The 17,921-nt window shown below is 38.6% G+C and overlaps 1 protein-coding gene across 5 annotated transcripts in view; it reads right to left on the reverse strand.

The window, feature by feature from the left end:
* CHRM3 (cholinergic receptor muscarinic 3) overlaps positions 1-17,921 on the reverse strand; it is a 315,762-nt gene that overhangs the window by 101,480 nt on the left and 196,361 nt on the right. Inside the window, exon 1 of one of the 5 annotated variants that reach the window (XM_089529853.1) lies at positions 9,919-9,990. The exons of the other annotated variants lie outside the window; for them this stretch is intronic. The gene's annotated coding sequence lies outside the window, so the exon portion shown is untranslated. Of the gene's footprint in view, positions 1-9,918; positions 9,991-17,921 lie in introns of those variants that run through there. 5 annotated transcript variants of the gene reach the window in all.

Raw genomic sequence — 17,921 nt, forward strand, 5'->3', positions numbered from 1 at the left:
CCCTGTTCACCACTTCAGAAATAAAAATGAGCCAAATCCTATTATGTCCCAAGTCTACTGAAGTCAAAAGAAAGTTTAATGTGCTCCAGGTTATCAGAATTATGTTTAACGTGAAATAAATTTGCTTCAGTCCATTAAACGTTAAATGAGAGTTGTCTAATTTTACTTGTACTATTTTATTTATTTAGAAAATGCTCTTATTTTTCAAGAAAGGGGAAATTAGAATTTTTATTATGTCACTGCAGAAAAAGAACTGTCAAATGTGATCCTAATTCAGGTATTTCACTGCTATAGGCTAAGGTGAATAGAATTATGTGCATCAGTTAAAAATTACAAGACAGCTATTTAACTGACTGAAAGCACTGTATGTTGTAGCTACTATTAACCCAATACAAGCTCTATACCACAGAGAAAAGGTCAAAAACAGTTTATCTCCACAGGAATATGTAGCCTTTCATTGTACTTTGAAGTTGCACCTGCTTTCCTGATAAGACAAGATAACTGAAGATGAAATATTATGATTGTATGATTTCAGCTAAATGGTTCAAAGCATGATGGATTCCCCTCCTCAACCTTGCTTACAAACTGGAGTGAAGGCCATGTTTCAGATACTGGACTGAGAGTATAGGGAGAACTGAAGAGCCACATCAACAATTCTTATCACACCAGCAGCAATCATGTTGTTTAAACAAATAGGAAAATACTGGTATGGAAACTATCACACCTTCTCAGCAACAGCACTATGGTGTCATGATGCATGTTTCCACAATCAGCCTTCCACACTGCCTCACTCATCCTGCCTTCTTCTCTGTGTCTACCATACACAGCACATGCATACTATTTATTTTTAAATTTTGGGTCACAATTGTGCAATTGCACAATTTTGACATGTCTCACTGCCACCATTTTGCTCTTCCAATTGAAATCACACACATAATGGGGAGTAATCATTGCCCACATGTTGGTGTAATGTGCCTGTTGTTAGTGTAGTATTGGTTCACCTTGGTTGTTTTACAGTCAGCCCATCTTATACATGGATTTTTTATATACGGATTCAAGCATACATGGTTTGAAAATGTTCAAAAAAGTATAAATTTCAAATATCAAATCTTTTATATTTTTATAAAAGATTTTATTTTTTATAAGGGACACCATTTTGTTATGTCATTATATTTATTGGGACTTGAGCATACACTGATTTTGTTATACACGGGGGATCTTGGAACCAAACCCCAGCGTATAACAAGGGTCCACTATACTCCATTCCACAGTGTTTTATTTTTTTAAATTGTTTTGGCATAACTGCAGAATGCTGGTGACCCATCATGACAGCACAATTGTGCAATTATGGCAAAACATTTTTTTAAAAAAATAAATAAATACCAGTAAATGAAATAAAAGGAACATTGTTCCTATGCACCATAATGTCCTCTATCCAGACACCAGAAGTGGAATAACCTTACCCTGCTTGGGAATAAGAAGAGGGAGAAGAGAAGAGCCATACTCATTCATACCATAGCACTGCCAGAGCATTGGAACTGCAGAGGAATGAAATGCTCACACCAGAAGAAATAGCTGACGTTTTTCTCGTCAATGAAAAAATGTGATCCAATAACAATGGAAATGTAATGCCACAACGGGAGAATCACAAGGTTGTGTGATAAGAAAAGATCAAATGTGGAACGAAGACAGTGCAATCATGCAGGAACTCTTATCATGTGAGAAAGCCCACAGAAGTGTATCTGTCTCCATGGGAAGAAGTTGAAGAAACGCTTCAGTGAGGTTGGATGCTACTTTTGTTTCAGTTGGAAGGAAGTTTAAGACTAGCACTGTGCACAGTCTAAGTGGTGTGCAAAATGCAGACATCTTCTTCCAAGCTCTTTTTTTCTTCTCACTGGAAATGCCTCTTTTGAACATGAAAAATGAACAGTATTTCTTTTTAAAAATCAGAAGTAGATTTTTTTTGGGGGGGGGGGGAATTACCACCCACTCAAACAATCCTCCATAAGGTGCCATAGATCTTAAAAACCAAAAAGATACTAGGACTAATTTGCTTTGTTTTCCATGAACTCGTAGCATTTTAAAAAATTATGCCACTTATTCTGAGTTTATAGTTTGATGATGCTTCTTTATTTGTAAATAGTTGGTACAGAAAGATAAACATGGAAGGATCATTTTATAATTTCAAAACTGCCAGTTTAATCATAGAAGGCATGTAATTTTACCTCTGCTTTTATCTTAAACAACAGTGTGACTGCAGCCAAGGAAAACAAATAATAACAACAAATGATTGAGTGTTTCCATATCTTACAACCTCTTGCTAAGAAGTTAATTAAATGTTTTCAGAATGTGAAATATTATCTGTGTAGTCATGGGGAGAGAACCTTGGATTACCTTTTTGAGGACATAACAAAACATTTTTGAGATCAAAACAGGGTATCTGTGTAATTTAATAAAAACCATTTGATCTTTAATGATGCAAAAAAGTTCATTTAAATTGTTAGAGTTCTTTGTTTAATAAGTGTCCAAAGCTTGAACCAGTACTATCTAGCATTTTTTGGAAATTGTGCTACAAGTCATACCTAAAACTTTTAAATGGCACTACTCTAACACACACGTACAGTAGATTTTCATTACTGTCCTTTGCTCTTAGTGATTTGATGTAGTTGACAGAGTCAGGAAGCAGGCAAGAATGAATGCTTTAATACTGTATATGTAATAACCAGGTGAATCAGACTTCCTGCTTTTATCCAGTTGTACCAAAACCCACTGCAGTTAGTATGTCTTATGACACATGCACCACAGTTCAACCAAACAACAGACAGTTTATAGTTTATAGCATTTATATTGCTTGTTAGTCTACTACCCTTGTATTTTACAACTCAGTGCTATGATTTACCATAAACTAGATATCCTAGCATCAGAGATAATTGCAGATCCCTCTAATACTGCCTCTTCTCTCTCTCTCTCTCTCTCTCTCTCTCTCACACACACACACACACACACACACAGTATAAGAGCTTGTGAGTGAATAATGGTAATTTCATCCAAAACCTTTCTGACATAACCATAGCATGCTAACAGTTTTCCTACTGCCACCCATTCTTGAGCTCAGCCACTGAATGGGTCTGAGTATAAAAATCATTGTAAAACTCATGTTAAAATGAAACTTACTTGTTCTAGGAATAATCAGCCACACACACTGTTAAACAGATGACATGCAAATTGTTTATGCTGTCTTAATTATGTAATATTAACAAAATAATATTTGTAGAAATGGCATAAATATTTTAATATAACTATCAGATTTACCCATTAAATTCATTTAATATTTTATTGTTGTAAACTGCCTCAATCTTATTGGAGAGGTGGAAATTATTACTATTATTATTATTATTATTATTATTATTATTATTATTAAATCTTTACTGTATATTTTAAAATATTTTAAAGACATTCTGTGACTTAACCCATTCTGCTACAGAGAGAGATCAAAATATTCTCTTTCTATAGTTTAAATATGTTTAACTCTTTCTATAGTTTAAATATGTAGGATGCATTCAGTGAAGTTGGTCTTGTAATTTGGAAAAAAATGCATGGAAGCCTTGCATTTAAGTCAGTCAGTCAGACAGAACTAATTACTGAGTTCCTGCTATAAAATACATGTGCAACAAAAATTAAAATTTCTTACTGGCAACATTTTGTGCTTTACAGTTCTTTGTTCATTACAGCATTACTAGTATTCAAAAAAGAACTCTACAGACTACACAACAGTCAAACACTCATCTTATATTCTTGATTTGCTTACTGGGATAAACTAATATAGGAAAAAGCTACTTCCTCATCATGATAAGTGATGCTTCATTACCAATCCTATTGATCCCCCCCCAACACACACACTTTTCTATTCAATACCAATGTACCCATAAACAGTCATAAAGACTATACTGAGTGAAATGTAGCTCATACTTTACTAATCACCAATATCATCTCATCTCGTATTTGAACGGATTTCACTCTATATAGTTATTTGAATTTATAGCCTCCAAGCTGTATTTCTATTATATTTGTGTTGTACCATTTGCATTGTTTTTTTCTATTAGGCATTGTATAATATTGTACTGTTTTATATTGTTTTATGCTGGTCATCAGCTGTAATAATAAATTTCATTTCCTTTCAATATCATCAGTTCCAACATGCCCATTATGAACCCTAACTAGTCTGTTCTAATGTGTGTGTGTGTGTGCGGAATTTTGGTACCAAGTAATGGGAGGAGATTCATTTAGACAACTTTTCAACACTGGCTTGAATTTGTTATCACTGGGGGCTGAGAGGGCTGCGGAGCCAGAAGATGACTTACCCTGATACTACCAAAGGAGGTATGTTCCAATCAGCCTTTCGGCTGGCCACCATTGATTCAGCCTCCTCTGGGCAGCAGCTTGGCCCAGGCCCAGGTCAAACTCTTACAACTGCTTTACCATCACAAGACGTCAAACAACATTTCATGCAATTCTTGCATTAGATCTCAGGCTGAAATTTTGAAGGATTCCAAATCTCATGAAACTTCATGTCAGATCAGGCACGATTACAAGAGTATGCTCATGTAATCATTTTCAGCCAGACCCTCAGTGCAAGCCAACCGCTGACCTTTGCTGTATTATGCTTCTTAGCTAATTCTCAGACTGAGTCTGGTCCTCTTTGGGGGCTGACAACAGTTTTTGTCTTTATTATTGTAGCATGGACATTTAGGCTTCCCTGGTGATTTCTCTCCACAACATGTGGAACTCAGCCTTGTATTTGCTTGTCCACTTCATCTTTCTTATTTTAGCTATACTGTCCTCCAACTACAGTACCTTTTGCTGCTTCGTCAGAACTGGGAGATATGGAAGGGAACAGGGGACATTAGACATAAGTTAAATTTGAAGGAGGAAAGCCCTATCAGGGTTAGAAGGACAAAAATAACCCTTTTAGAGCCTACAGTCCGGGCAGATGCAGGTGATCTCACCTCCCACTACCATGTAGGGATTTTTATTGAAGTGAAAGCTATAGCAAAAACTGAATATCGGAGTGATAAAACGGTTTTCTTTTTCACCCCATGGATAAATGGGCCACTATACAGTGTGTAGCCCAACAGAACAAAACAGAGAATTCTGTTCTCACTTATACACAACGGACACTTGTGTGCATGTGTGTTAAATTAATAACCACAGAGAAACTCGCTTCTTTGTGTAATCCAGTTTGAATAAGCCTTTCCATTTCCATCACTATATCTGAAAGAAAACATTTCCCTATTGCCAATTTTTGTTTTTAAAAAATTGGTGAACAAGGTGAAACTATATACTGCATCTAACTACCCACCATAATTATTCAATTGAAAAATGAGACCTTCCTTCAATTTTTATTTCAGATGCAATCTGATTTCCCTTTCCATCACTTTTACCCATTTCACTAAATCATTTCTGTACAAATGACATTATGTAATGCACTGCATAATGCTGATAATCCTGAAGCCATCCTTAGGCAGCTTTTACAAAAAAGCATCTGGGGGAAAAAAACAAAAGTTTTAAGAACAAGAAATAAGGGGGAAAGGGTCTACCCAACATTCACCTAGAAGCAATCTAGTTTTTTCTACTAAAGAGGACTGACATGGAAAGTATAAAGCAACTTTTAACATAAGCAGCATTTTACAAAAACAACATGAGGGAGCAGCCACCCACAGAAATGTCTATCAGCTGAGTTCTGTACCTTTCAAGTCCTGGTTTATATTACCCTGGTAATGTGAGTATATCCATATAATACTTTCTGTGCATCTAAATCCACAAAGCCTAGATTAAGAAAACAAGGATTAAAATCCCAGTTGTATAATGCATTGGATGGTTTGGAGGAAGTCATTGTACTTTACTGCATGACAAAAGAAAAGCAAAACTGACTGGGAGAATAGAGGCTTTCTCCATGCTTCTCTGTCTGCATGACACTGTAGCACTTCTGTTTTCTTCCTGAGGGGAGAGAGTTGTCATGCGACGCAGCACAGTGAAAGCTGCTACTCTCTCAACTGGGTTCAGCTTTCTTTTATAGGCCCCATTCCCACTGGCTTATAACATGGACCAGGACGCGAATCATGGGTTCATTGTTCCCATTTCAACATGCATTCGATCCGCATTGCTCTGATATCATTCCCATTGGAATTCGAATCTAACTCCCATGTGATCGAATTATCCTGAAAAAAACTGAATCAGCAGTTTAATTTAACAGCACATTTTTAGCGAGTTTTCCTGTGCCTCCCGAGTCTGATTCGCAGCATACGAATGGGAACAAAAGGGTGTCTGATTCAAGAACTTGGGAATGGGAGGAGCAGTGCCCAAGGGGCTGGCCTGGGGGTGTCACCCGCTTGTTCTCTTTCCTGCATTGCCGGCGCCATTTTCTTCTGTTCGCATAGCCTTTCCTCCAGTGGATTGGGAAGCAGGGAAGACACAGAAGAGCCTAGGATGCAAAGGGATTTGGGGCAAATAGAGGCTCCTCTTCTCTCTTTCCCAGAGGAACTATGGGAAGACACAGAAGAGCTTCAGATGCAAAGGGATTTGGGGCAAATAGAAGCTCCTCTTCTCTTTCCCAGAGGAACCATGGGAAGACACAGAAGAGCCTCAGATGCAAAGGGGTTTAGCATGAATAGAGGCTCCTTCTCTCTTCCAGAGAATAGATTTGGGGGGAACAGAGTCTCTGTTTTTCCTTTCCCGGAGGGGAAAAGCACCTAAGCGACTGATTGGCTGTGATGTTAAGTGCTTAGGCGCTTGATAGACAGCTGCTTTAAATAAAAGGTCCCAGAAGGGCAATGGGAACGGGAAGCAAAATAACCCGATTCAAATTACCACAGAGAAAATACCAATGGGAATGAAAACAGGGGTAAAAAACCCCGGGTCTCTTTGCACCCCTTTTTAATGGAAATGATGGGTCAGATTCGAGTCAGAATCTGAGTCAGAATCACAGCGAAATAAGCCGCTTTTTTTGCCCAGTGGGAATGGGGCCCAACTGCAAACCTATATAAACATATTCTAGAACACAGAGGGTTTTGAAAAAAGGGGTATTTTATTACTTACCTATAAAATACACTGGATTATAAATTAGTCAATATGCATCCTAACCTAAAGAAAGAATGAAATACTTTCTTCCAAGATGTTATCCACCCCAAATTCTTAAGAAAAGAGAAATTCTGCAGTCTATTCATTCCAATTAAGCAAATATTCATATAATAGTTTATTTTTCTAATTACAGAAAAATGTAGAAGAGATGTGAGTATAGGTTACTGAATGTTGCCCAAAGGCCATTGTAATTTCTTTGTTCTCTTCCTTCATCTTCTATTGCTGCTTTTATTTCCTGAGCATTGCTGCAAACATTGCTATATTTTTATGCTTAACCAGAAGTTTTAACACAACTTTAAATAAGAAAGATTGTGAATTCTATACTCTGTGGTTAGAGAACTGCAGAATACACACTACTTTGTATAATACTTAGTATACTTCAGATATACTTAGGATATTAAACTTTGTATTGGTATGGTAGCTAATTTTGGTTAGCTGAAAACCAGTTATTAAAAAAGTCATAACCATAATTAAATATCAATATATTTCCTTAATTATTTAGTGACAACAGATTACAGAATTGTTACTATTTTGGAGTTGTTATCCAAAAAAGTAACTTTGCCAAGCTCTCTCTAGAACATTTAATATATCATCATCACGCAATACCAGACTATGGCATATACAATTATTTCAATTCACACAACTATAGAAGACCCTGGCATGTGTGCATCTCTTTATAAAAGATACCTGTGAATTTGAAATAAACTCTGAAAGTAATTCAGACCTGTATAAGTGAAGCCACTGAGAAGCAACAGCAGGACAATGGCTGTACTAGAGAAGCCAGCTAGTTAGCCTCAACTAGAGGCTGAAATTAGAAATTATTCCCTGGAATAGCCTTTTGAATTATGCCAGATAAGAACCATATGGTCTCTCTTGATCACTGATATTCATTATGGTTTTGTTTATATGGGGGTGTTTTAAAAAACAACAACAAAGACAATAATTTCACAAGATGAAAATGATACTTTAATCATGTCCAATCCCATGAGCATGTTGCCTTAATTAAACAGCATTTGCTTTATTGAGTTGTATTAATTCAAAGAGATCCTTCTCCGGTATGACTAATAATGTCTTAACAATGTAGAACACAAGAGTATACAGCTTGATTGCTCACAGTGTAGAAATATATACACAAAACAAAACAAAAATGTTTAGAAATTAAATAATGGTTACTTGCACATCTGAGTGGGTGTGTTTGTTGTGATGTTTAAACTGTGAAGTTAGTTTACATGAAAAGGCAGATAATTTCCCTTTTTTACGATGAAATAAATCTGCAGAAAGGAAACTAAAGACATCTCTAACTGGACATGTCATTTATATAGCTCCGTAAATTAATGTCACATCATTGTAAAACCAGTGTGGAAGAGTGGCTTGTATGTTGGACTAAGACTCCAGGAGAACAGGATTTGAATAATCTCTCAGCCATGGAAACTGACTGGGTGATCTTGGGCAAATCACTCTCTCTCAGCCTCCGAGAAGACAATGGGAAGCCTCCTCTGAATAAATTTTGCCAAGAATACCAAAGGAGAGTGTTACCATAGTTCTGAGTCAACATGTACATAACATAAACAGCATATCAGAAGAGTATATCTGTTGAATCTATTAACTTCACTTGGCAAACAACACAAAAGCCTTGAGTCTGGCCTTTAAAATAATAACATAGAATAGAAACGATTGGGTTTGTAAACCTAACCTAATTATTATTTGTAAAATCAAACAATGAATAAAAAACAAATAAAAATAAATGCATTTTGGCAGAACTTCTTGTTACTAGCCTCTTTCAGTCTTTTTAAGTTCATGTCATCAAAAAATGTTGGTTATGATGAAAATATCTAACAAGAGCTGTTTTAGATACTATTTTCCCCATATGCTGAATTCCTTCTGAAAGAACAGGTCTGTTATGTTTGTTAAATTACATTTGAAAGGTAATTTATGGGGTAGCAATACGCTTCACCCATTATGTGGTCAAAGTTGTCTGAAAACATATTTTTCAAATAATTAAATGGCAACTAAAATAAGATGAGTTTTACCATTTTTTGAAAAAATACATGAAAAGCTCCTTATGCCTTTATATTCAAACAGATGTCTTTTCTTTTGCTCCTGAAAGTACATACCCAGAGACTGACTGAAAGAAACCTTTATGTGTCCTTTGTGTCATCACACACAGAAAACAGAATTGCTTATACAACAGTGGGCAAAATGAAGCAAGGCATCACTTCTTTACTACAATGTGAAACTGCTTAATGTGTAGGAAAAGTAAAAGAAACCCAAGATTAAAAAAAAAAAAAAGAAAAAGAAAAATGGGCAAAGACAACATTTCTGGTTAATAACAATCTGCTGAAACCCCACTTGGGTTTACTGACTTGAACGGAGGATTATCTGATCCTAATCCAACACTTGCTATTCTAAGAAAAACAGTGCCCTGTTTGTGCAACAATATTCAAAGAAAAATGTTGCTGTCATATAGCTTAACCAAGAGCCATTAGAATTCATATAAAGTATTTTAGCACATGCATTTAATATTTGAACAGCAACACCACTGAATTCTTTAAAGAAATCTTTGACACAACCTCACCATTTACCTAATGTTTAAAGGGAAGGATACTAGAGCAGCAACTTGCTAGATTAGAAATAACACTCTGTATCACCTACGTCTTTTAACAGCATCTTTGTTTCAGCATAATCTAGCAAAAAACAAAAACACATGCACAGTACCCACAGCATTTAATCTGGCTAGATTTCTGTTTAAAACACAAAACGTGATAGATTTTTCTCTCTTACCTTTAACAGACACATGTTAAAAGGATGCTCACATTCAAAGTCATTTTTCAGTATACTGATGCTGCAATAATCCTTCACTTACACAGGTCAGCTGTCACAGTACAGTACTAAAATTGTCAGATGAAATGGTCAGAATTACCCAGTGGCTTGATAAAAATCAGCTTACTTCGTCTAATCTGGCAACTGTGTGCAGATAGCTCTGCACAATCCAAACTGCAAATATTGCAGAAGAAGAAGTAAAGAGAATTGCTTTGAGCCACATTACCTAAACAGGAAACAGTTAATAATCTATTACTGGTATTTAACAGGGAGGACAATTGCATTGCAATGCAAGAATAAAGAAGTTGCTGGGAGTGGCAAAACCTCTGACAATCTAGTCTACTTGGAACACTTAAATCTTCAACTTTCCCATAATATTTTTAATATGGAGTACAAAACTACTTATTATGAGATTATTAATGAAAACCTGTGTTGATAGAACCACTATTTCCATTTTTTCCTGAATTTCACATACATTTAAAAGAATGTCTGGCCTTGGTAAAAAACAATAAAGACCATTCCTATGAGAGACATGATGATGGCAGTGATTACACTTCCAGAGAGGCCCCCATGCTCTCTCAGAAGCTGGAGTACTTTGCAAAGTGCAGCAAGATGGTGATCAGAGGAGCTGAGGGAAGAGGAAGATGGCATTTTAGTGGGAGGCATTTTAGTTCTATGAGCAGAAGAGGTTTCTGCCAGCTTTTTATGATATTCCTCTTCTTTCTCAACTCTTTGTGCTGCTGTTCATTCCATGCAACTCCTCCTCACCAGTACGGCAGATCAACTGTGGCAGCTACAGTTAATCCTTTGCATTCCCAGTTTCACAGTGAGTGTTAAAATAGCTCACTTTCCCCCTGACTGGCTGTGATGCTTCCTTTTCTTGTTGTTCTCTACCATCAAACCCTGAAACTGCCCTTAAAGATTGCAACTACCCTCCTTCCTCCCATCTAGTGGCAGCTATGACTTCACATCCTCCTAATCATGGAAGAAAGACAAGATGACCAGGAACCTGGCAATGGTGGCAAAAGAGGCAGAGGTTCTAATAAATAAATAAATAAATAAATAAATAAACAAACAAACAAACAAATAATATTATAATAAATAAAACTTTTATTTGTATCCCGCTTTTCTGTGACAAGACAATCAAAGCAGCTCACAACACATTAAAATCCACATTTACAACACTGTCCCAAATTCCCCCCCTTAAAACAGGATTAAACATGTTACAATTAAAATATCTATTAAAACAGAATTTGTGTGTGTGTGTGTGTGTGTGTGTGTGTGTGTAACGAGGACAGAGCGGTGGGCTAATACATGATGTGGGGGGGGCAGTCATTCTGTGGCTGGACACTTTTATTTATTCAGCAAAGGCTTGCTGGAAGAGATCAGTCTTGACAGCTTTTTTAAAGCTGTCTAAGCTGGCAATTTGACGGATCTCGTCCGGCAGGCCATTCCATAGTTTGGGAGCAATTGCAGAGAAGGCCCTCTGGGAGGTAGCAGTTAGTCTGGTTTTTAAACACTGCAACAGATTCCTCCCAGAGGACCTGAGTGTGCGGGGCGGATTATATGGGAACAGGTGATCCCTCAAATAGGTTGGACCCAAGCCATGTAGGGCTTTAAAGGTTATGACCAACACCTTGTACTGTGTCCAGAAACTAATAGGTAGCCAGTGAAGAGATTTTAGGACGGGTGTTATTCGGTCACTCCTAGTTTTTCCGGCGACCAGCCTGGCTGCCATATTTTGCACAAGTTGAAGTTTCCGGACTAGGCACAAGGGTAGCCCCATGTAGAGCGCATTACAGAAATCAAGTTGTGAAGTTACTAGTGAATGTATAACAGTTTCTAGGTCCTTTACTTCTAGGGCTCATTGCTGGAGCTACTGCTACCTCACTTCCTTAGATTTATTTCTTCCTTCAGCTTTACCTTCTTTGCATGGATAAGGGAATGGCTATTCACACATTCACAACAAAGGCAGAGAGAGAGAGAGAGAGAGAAGGTGTATGAAAAAGAATCAGAGGTGTGAACTGGATAAGAAAGAACTGGTTCTCCTGATCCTTCCTTCATTCCTCTCCCTTTCCCGGCTGCCACCACCATGCACAAACCAAGTGAAGAATAAGGTTGCTTCAAGGAACTAGGGAAATTGCCTGTGCCACACACTGCCAACTTCCCCAGTTATCCCTTCACACAACCTTCTTGAAGAACCTATTCAGGAAGCTGCTGATTCTCTACAGCAGGACCAGCAGTTTCTAAGCACTCATTCTCATAAAGACCCTTTTGTGGGTGGTTTTCTAGATTTCACCATGTAATAAAAAGAATGAAGACCAGAATTATCACTGTGAAACTTTTGTTAGCTTCATGGTGCCTATGGCAGCATGGTGTAGACATATAGCACTTCATCCCTGACTCCTCTTGTTTTATTTATAAAAAAAAAACCTTAAAAAACAACAACCCTGAGACAATGGATTGACTTGATGGATATGAACTGAGAAGCTGGGCAAGCCCAGTAGAACCAGCCAGTCACAGCTCATAGAATGCTGTAAAGGGAGGCTACAGAGAAAAGGGCTATAACCTAGAAGACTACCACACAAAGATAAAAAGAGGAATTGTGATAGGATCAAAGCATTTTTGCCCAGTATTTACTGCATGACATTACCTACCATTAATTGCTGTTGTTCCTCCCAAATACACCTTTCCATTCATGGGGGAAACCAGTGAATAAGCTCCCAAAGGCACTGTTGTGTCATTTATCTTCAGGTGTGCCAAGTTCCTCCTGTGGCAGTCTTGAGATTAGGGAGTTGCATGGCATGAGGGGGCCTGACTTTCCTTCTCCCCCCCCCCCAACACTATGCCAAAGCAGACTGATAGCGTGCCTCCCTCTGTCATCCACCAGAACAATCTCTCTTCCTCCAACCCCTCCCTCCAGGATCTCCCTTCTACAGTATTCCTCTGTGCCAGAACAACCCCTGATTAAAAAGTAAATAAATAAAATTTATTATTTAATCATTTTGCCACAAATACCAAAATACAGCAAAAAAGTTTAAATAAATGACAGGTGTGGAGATAGCAGTGGTGTTTCAGGCTGGGGTATCACCTGGTGCAGGGAATGTGGGGCTTTGGGGGTGAGTAGGGCTCCAGGGAGCAGGGCCAAAAGAACACACCTTCTTCCTCCCTGCCTGGCACTGCTTAATTCACATGAAAATGGTACCGGACAGGGAGGTAGAGGTGTGCTGGGTCTTCTTCCTCCCTGCCTTATGCCACAGCGCACTGCAGGATAGTGGAGAGGGTGCTTAGGCAGGTGTCATCCCACTTCTGGGGTGTCATCCGGTGTGATCTGCACCCCTTAACCCCCTAGTGACACTACTGGGAATTAGCCTGCTTTGGAATAGCAAGGGGGATGGGGAAGAGTGAGAGAGGAGGAGAACTTAATCCCCTCATGTCATGTGACATCCTGGAATTGTAGTGAGGAGACTTATTGCACCAGGGAGATGCCAAAGGAGCAAAGTGCTGTGAATGAAGAGGTATATGATAGGAAAGATTTTATTGCTGTTATGTTTCCATTTCCTTTAATAACATGATTGCCATGGGACATGAGGCTCATATGTATATCCTTAGAGGCTCATCTGTAAAAGAATTAGTGGTCCAGCAAGAAATGGAGTGATGGCTGATAAGAAGAGAGGAATCGATAAGATCTGAGTAGAATCTGAATAGGGAACTGGGAATGTGGAAAGAGTTCATGGAGGTCATGTTTCACTTAACTGTTATATAGTAAATCTTTACTTTTTTATGTTCTACAATTCTGTCTGTCTGTTTTCATTTAAAAGGAAGAAATTGTGCTGTACCACACTGTTATCAACACAGTCTAGAATAACAACCTTCCTGAAGCCTGAGTACCAGGTAAAGGGGCAAGTTGTGTGACTGGAACCCAAGAATTGGAACTGTCAACCTGAATGGTGGTGCCATCATAATGGATAAATGAAGAGTGTTGTTCTATGAATTGATGGGTGTGTATGTATCTGTGGGTGGGTGGATTTCTAAGAGAAAGAGAAAAAAGAAAGGTATGTGTGGAATGTGTATAAAATCGTAAAATCAAAGTGATGGAAGGGACTGCACAGGTCTTGCTAAGCAGGAAAACACAATTAAAGCACTCCTCAGAGAGAACTTCATGGGAGTGAACTGCAGATATGTGTGTGTGTGTGTGATCCTGACAGAAAGATAGTGTGGAGGGGGGCTATGTGGGGGGCAATAGAGATGGGGTAGAACTTAATGTTTTCATTATTGATTGGTTTAGAGGAAATTGCCTAGGAGGGGCGCCGCCACACAACACCAAAGTTGGAAGAATGGCCACAACTTTATTAACTCAACATTAAAACAGTGTAGGGTTGGCCCAAAGCATGAGGTCATGATCTATAAAATTGAACAACACCCCGGTTGATCGATGACTGCAATTTCGGGATGACCTATGGGCTAGGGAACACAATCTCGCAGCTATGTGAAGTTCTGATTGCCTCTTATCCCTTAATCCCCTAGTCACCGGGTAATGTAATAAAGCATGCTGGGCTTACTGACACCCCCAGCAAAGCCTGCTGGGGTGTACCAGGCCCGGCAGGGCCTCTTCGGTTGGCGCGACCTCCCGGCGGCAATGCAGCTCATCGGGGGAGTCCTCAGACTGTTCTTAATTGGGGCAATATTTCTATATGGGAAAAATAATTCTGGGAGATTAATTTTAGAACAGTGGCTTGCTTTTTTGTGAAATTGGGTTGCCTTTGTGTAAAACATAGATGTGGACTTCATGAATCTGGAAAAGTAGAATGAGTCTGCAAAAGCTTATGCTACAACTTCTTTCACACACTTAATCTCAAAGGTTTTACAAGATTCCTTTGCCTACTGATATTCCAGACTGCTATATCTCTGAAGTCTATGCCTATGAAAAGTTCATGTATTGTGCTCCCCTCCCTGACCCATTCAGAGTAAAGGTAACAAGTCGTTTCTTCTCCATTCAGTGATATCATACACCTAAATATGAATGGAGTGATATCACTATTGCACTTGCCTTCTGTCTGATTGTCTAGGATCATTCAGCAAAAATTGTTTCAAGAAAATGGTACAGTATAACATTATAAAAGAGAAAATGGTATAAAGGTTTGCGATAGTTACGATAAAATATACAAACAACTGCCAATTCCACAAGTAGTGCATGGCCCAATTGGGAGAGCACATCATCCTGACATTTTGGGGTGAAGTGTCTCCTTCCCCTCAGTCCAAGAGCCACTATGGGACAATTCAAAATAGCAACTTTTTCATTGATTTTTTTTACACATCCTAATAAATTACGATGCCACATTACAGTTGACATAGGAGGGGGGAGTGGAATGTTAGGCATCCAAGAAATAAATGTGCCCATGGCCTTTGCCAAGATATCCAAGAAAATATACACTTTAATGTAGGTAGACATCTTAAAATATTATTTTATAAAAGGTGTCAATGAAATGCTGATTTGGCATTGAGAGATTTACTGAATGAAAAGTGTAGATAATTTTCTTTTCCCACAGACTTTGTAGATGAGGTCTTTGAGGTTAAACCAAAAGACTGTAGGGTTAAAGGCATTCCAAAAAGCATAAGAAAAGCTTGGGTGAGCATTCAGATGTTAATGCTGGCACTAATATTTTCCTTTAGATCTTTAAAGGTTTAAAGATAAAGATAAGGAAGCAAGGGGATGTCCCTCGGTAAATCCATAAATAAGCAAGCCATCAGCAACAAGCAACAAGTTAAACAGAAATAAGATGACATTTTGCATGACAACTACTGATGTGATTCCAACCACTGGAACAACAATGCATAACTATCATCTCAAAAACCAATTGTGAAATAACTCCCTAATATAATTTGAGCTCCAAAACTGTACTGGTTTCACTGATCAGTCCTTTTGGAAGTTAGCTAAGACACTGTGTCTGAAAGGGCACAAGGAAACTATGTGCTTGCCAGCCAAACTGTTGGTGAATCTCATGTCTGCTTCATATGTAGGAGAGATGCTAATAATGCAGTCTTTAAGCAGGATGGGGAAAACTGAGTATGCACCTGGGACCTTAACACCTCCAGCTACCAGGATCAGATTGTATTAAGCACATTAAATATGGCAAGATAGTCCAAAATACATTCTTACGCTTATTCTGGCATTAATTCTGAAATCTAGTTAGTGTAGCAGAAATATGGTGTATTTGAAAGGATTAGTCTAACTCACATGAACAACAGATGTATTCTACCTATCAAGAAGAAGAATTCTCTGATTTTTATCCACCCTCACTCCCACCCGTGCAATCCCAAGGTACATTATAGACCACCACAGAACTGTTTTTATGTTGTCCTAGACATATGACAGCATTTTTAAAGTAATAGTTTACTTATGTTACAATATTTAGCCTGTGAAACGGAGAAAATTGTAGCTTAACATGGAATGTCTGGGCAGATTTTAGCCTTTGACATGAGTCCAGCTCTAATATTTATATGTTATTGACATGCTGTAAATGTAAAAATATTTTCATAGAAAGATGAAGGAAGCCCCACAAACTATTTTGTTAAACAAAGATGTTGGGGCTTCAAAGAAGGAGACATAATACATGTTGAGTATCCCTTACCCCAAATGCCTGGGACAAGAAATGTTTCGGATTCCAGATTTATTTGGATTTTGGAATATTTGCATATACCTAATGAGAGATCTTGGAGATGTGAGCCAAGCCTAAAATTCATATATATTGTATATCCAGTACATTTTATACACATAACCTGGAGAGAATTTTATACAACATTTTTAATGATGTTGTGAATGAAACAAAGGCCCGTTACACACGGGCTTAAAAGTACGTGCGGAGCGCGTACTAGGGTTAAGACGGGGCGGTGCTTCCGCACCGCCCTAACCCTAGTACACGCTGTGCATGCACAAAATGGCGGCGGCCGTTCCACACGGCCGCCGTCATTGATACGTCACGGCCGCGCCGCCTCCAAACGAGGCGCACGCGGTTGTGACGTATTGCGGTCGCGGCAGGGCGCCTAGGGCGCCCTTTCCACGACCCCCGAAGGAGCTCTGTTTCGGAGCTCCTTCCTGGTTTGGTCCGCTGGGCGAAGCCTTTAGATGGCTGCGCCCAGCGGACCAAAGGAGAAAGGGGCCAAACGGCCCCTTTCTCCTTCTCCCCGCCGCTGCGGGGTGTCTTTGGGGCTTGAAGCCCCAAGGACACCCCTTTCCAGGCTGCGGGGAAGGGGCCTTTTGCTGCTTCCCCGCAGCCCGGAAAGCAGCGGATCGGGGCTTCAGCGGCTGCTGCTCTGGCCGCTGAGGCCCCGATCCGGCGGGGAAAGGTGCGCCTACAGGCAGCCCCAAAGGGGCGGTCTGTAACACGCCAAAGTTTATATATACCGAACCATCAGAAAACAAAGATGTCACCATCTCAGCCACACATTTAAAGAGTTTTAGCTTTTGGAGATTTTCAGATTTTTGATTTTTCAGATAAGGTATACTCAACCTGTATCTGTTTTTGTTTTTGTTTTAAAAAAGAAGTAAGGAATCTTCTGAACTCTTGGGAATATAAATAATTTTGTAAATCCATTACAACTGGATTAGTTACAAAATCAAAGTTTGGGGGAAAATATTTTCTTTATAATAGTGAGTTATAAAAAGACTACACTGAAAACTCAATAAGCTATTTTGTTTGACAGCACAATTTTTAAATTCAAAGGAGTACCCTAAAGCAATTTTAAGAGTGAGCTGCACATTGCTAGTACTTTATTAATACTCTGCCAAGATACTTCCATCTATGGCTTCCTTGGTGCCTGGACATATTAGTGCTTGTAGTGGGAAAAATATTGCAGTTCGGGGTACCCAAAAATATTTATATTACATAAAAATAAGTATTCTATTTCATTTATTCAAATGCATAAACAATAAATATGTCTATTATATAATTTTGGAAAAAAGT

The sequence above is a fragment of the Sceloporus occidentalis genome, unplaced genomic scaffold (assembly GCF_023333645.1).
Source record: "Sceloporus occidentalis isolate IW3139 unplaced genomic scaffold, rSceOcc1.0.p SCAF_6, whole genome shotgun sequence".
Lineage (NCBI taxonomy): Eukaryota > Metazoa > Chordata > Lepidosauria > Squamata > Phrynosomatidae > Sceloporus > Sceloporus occidentalis.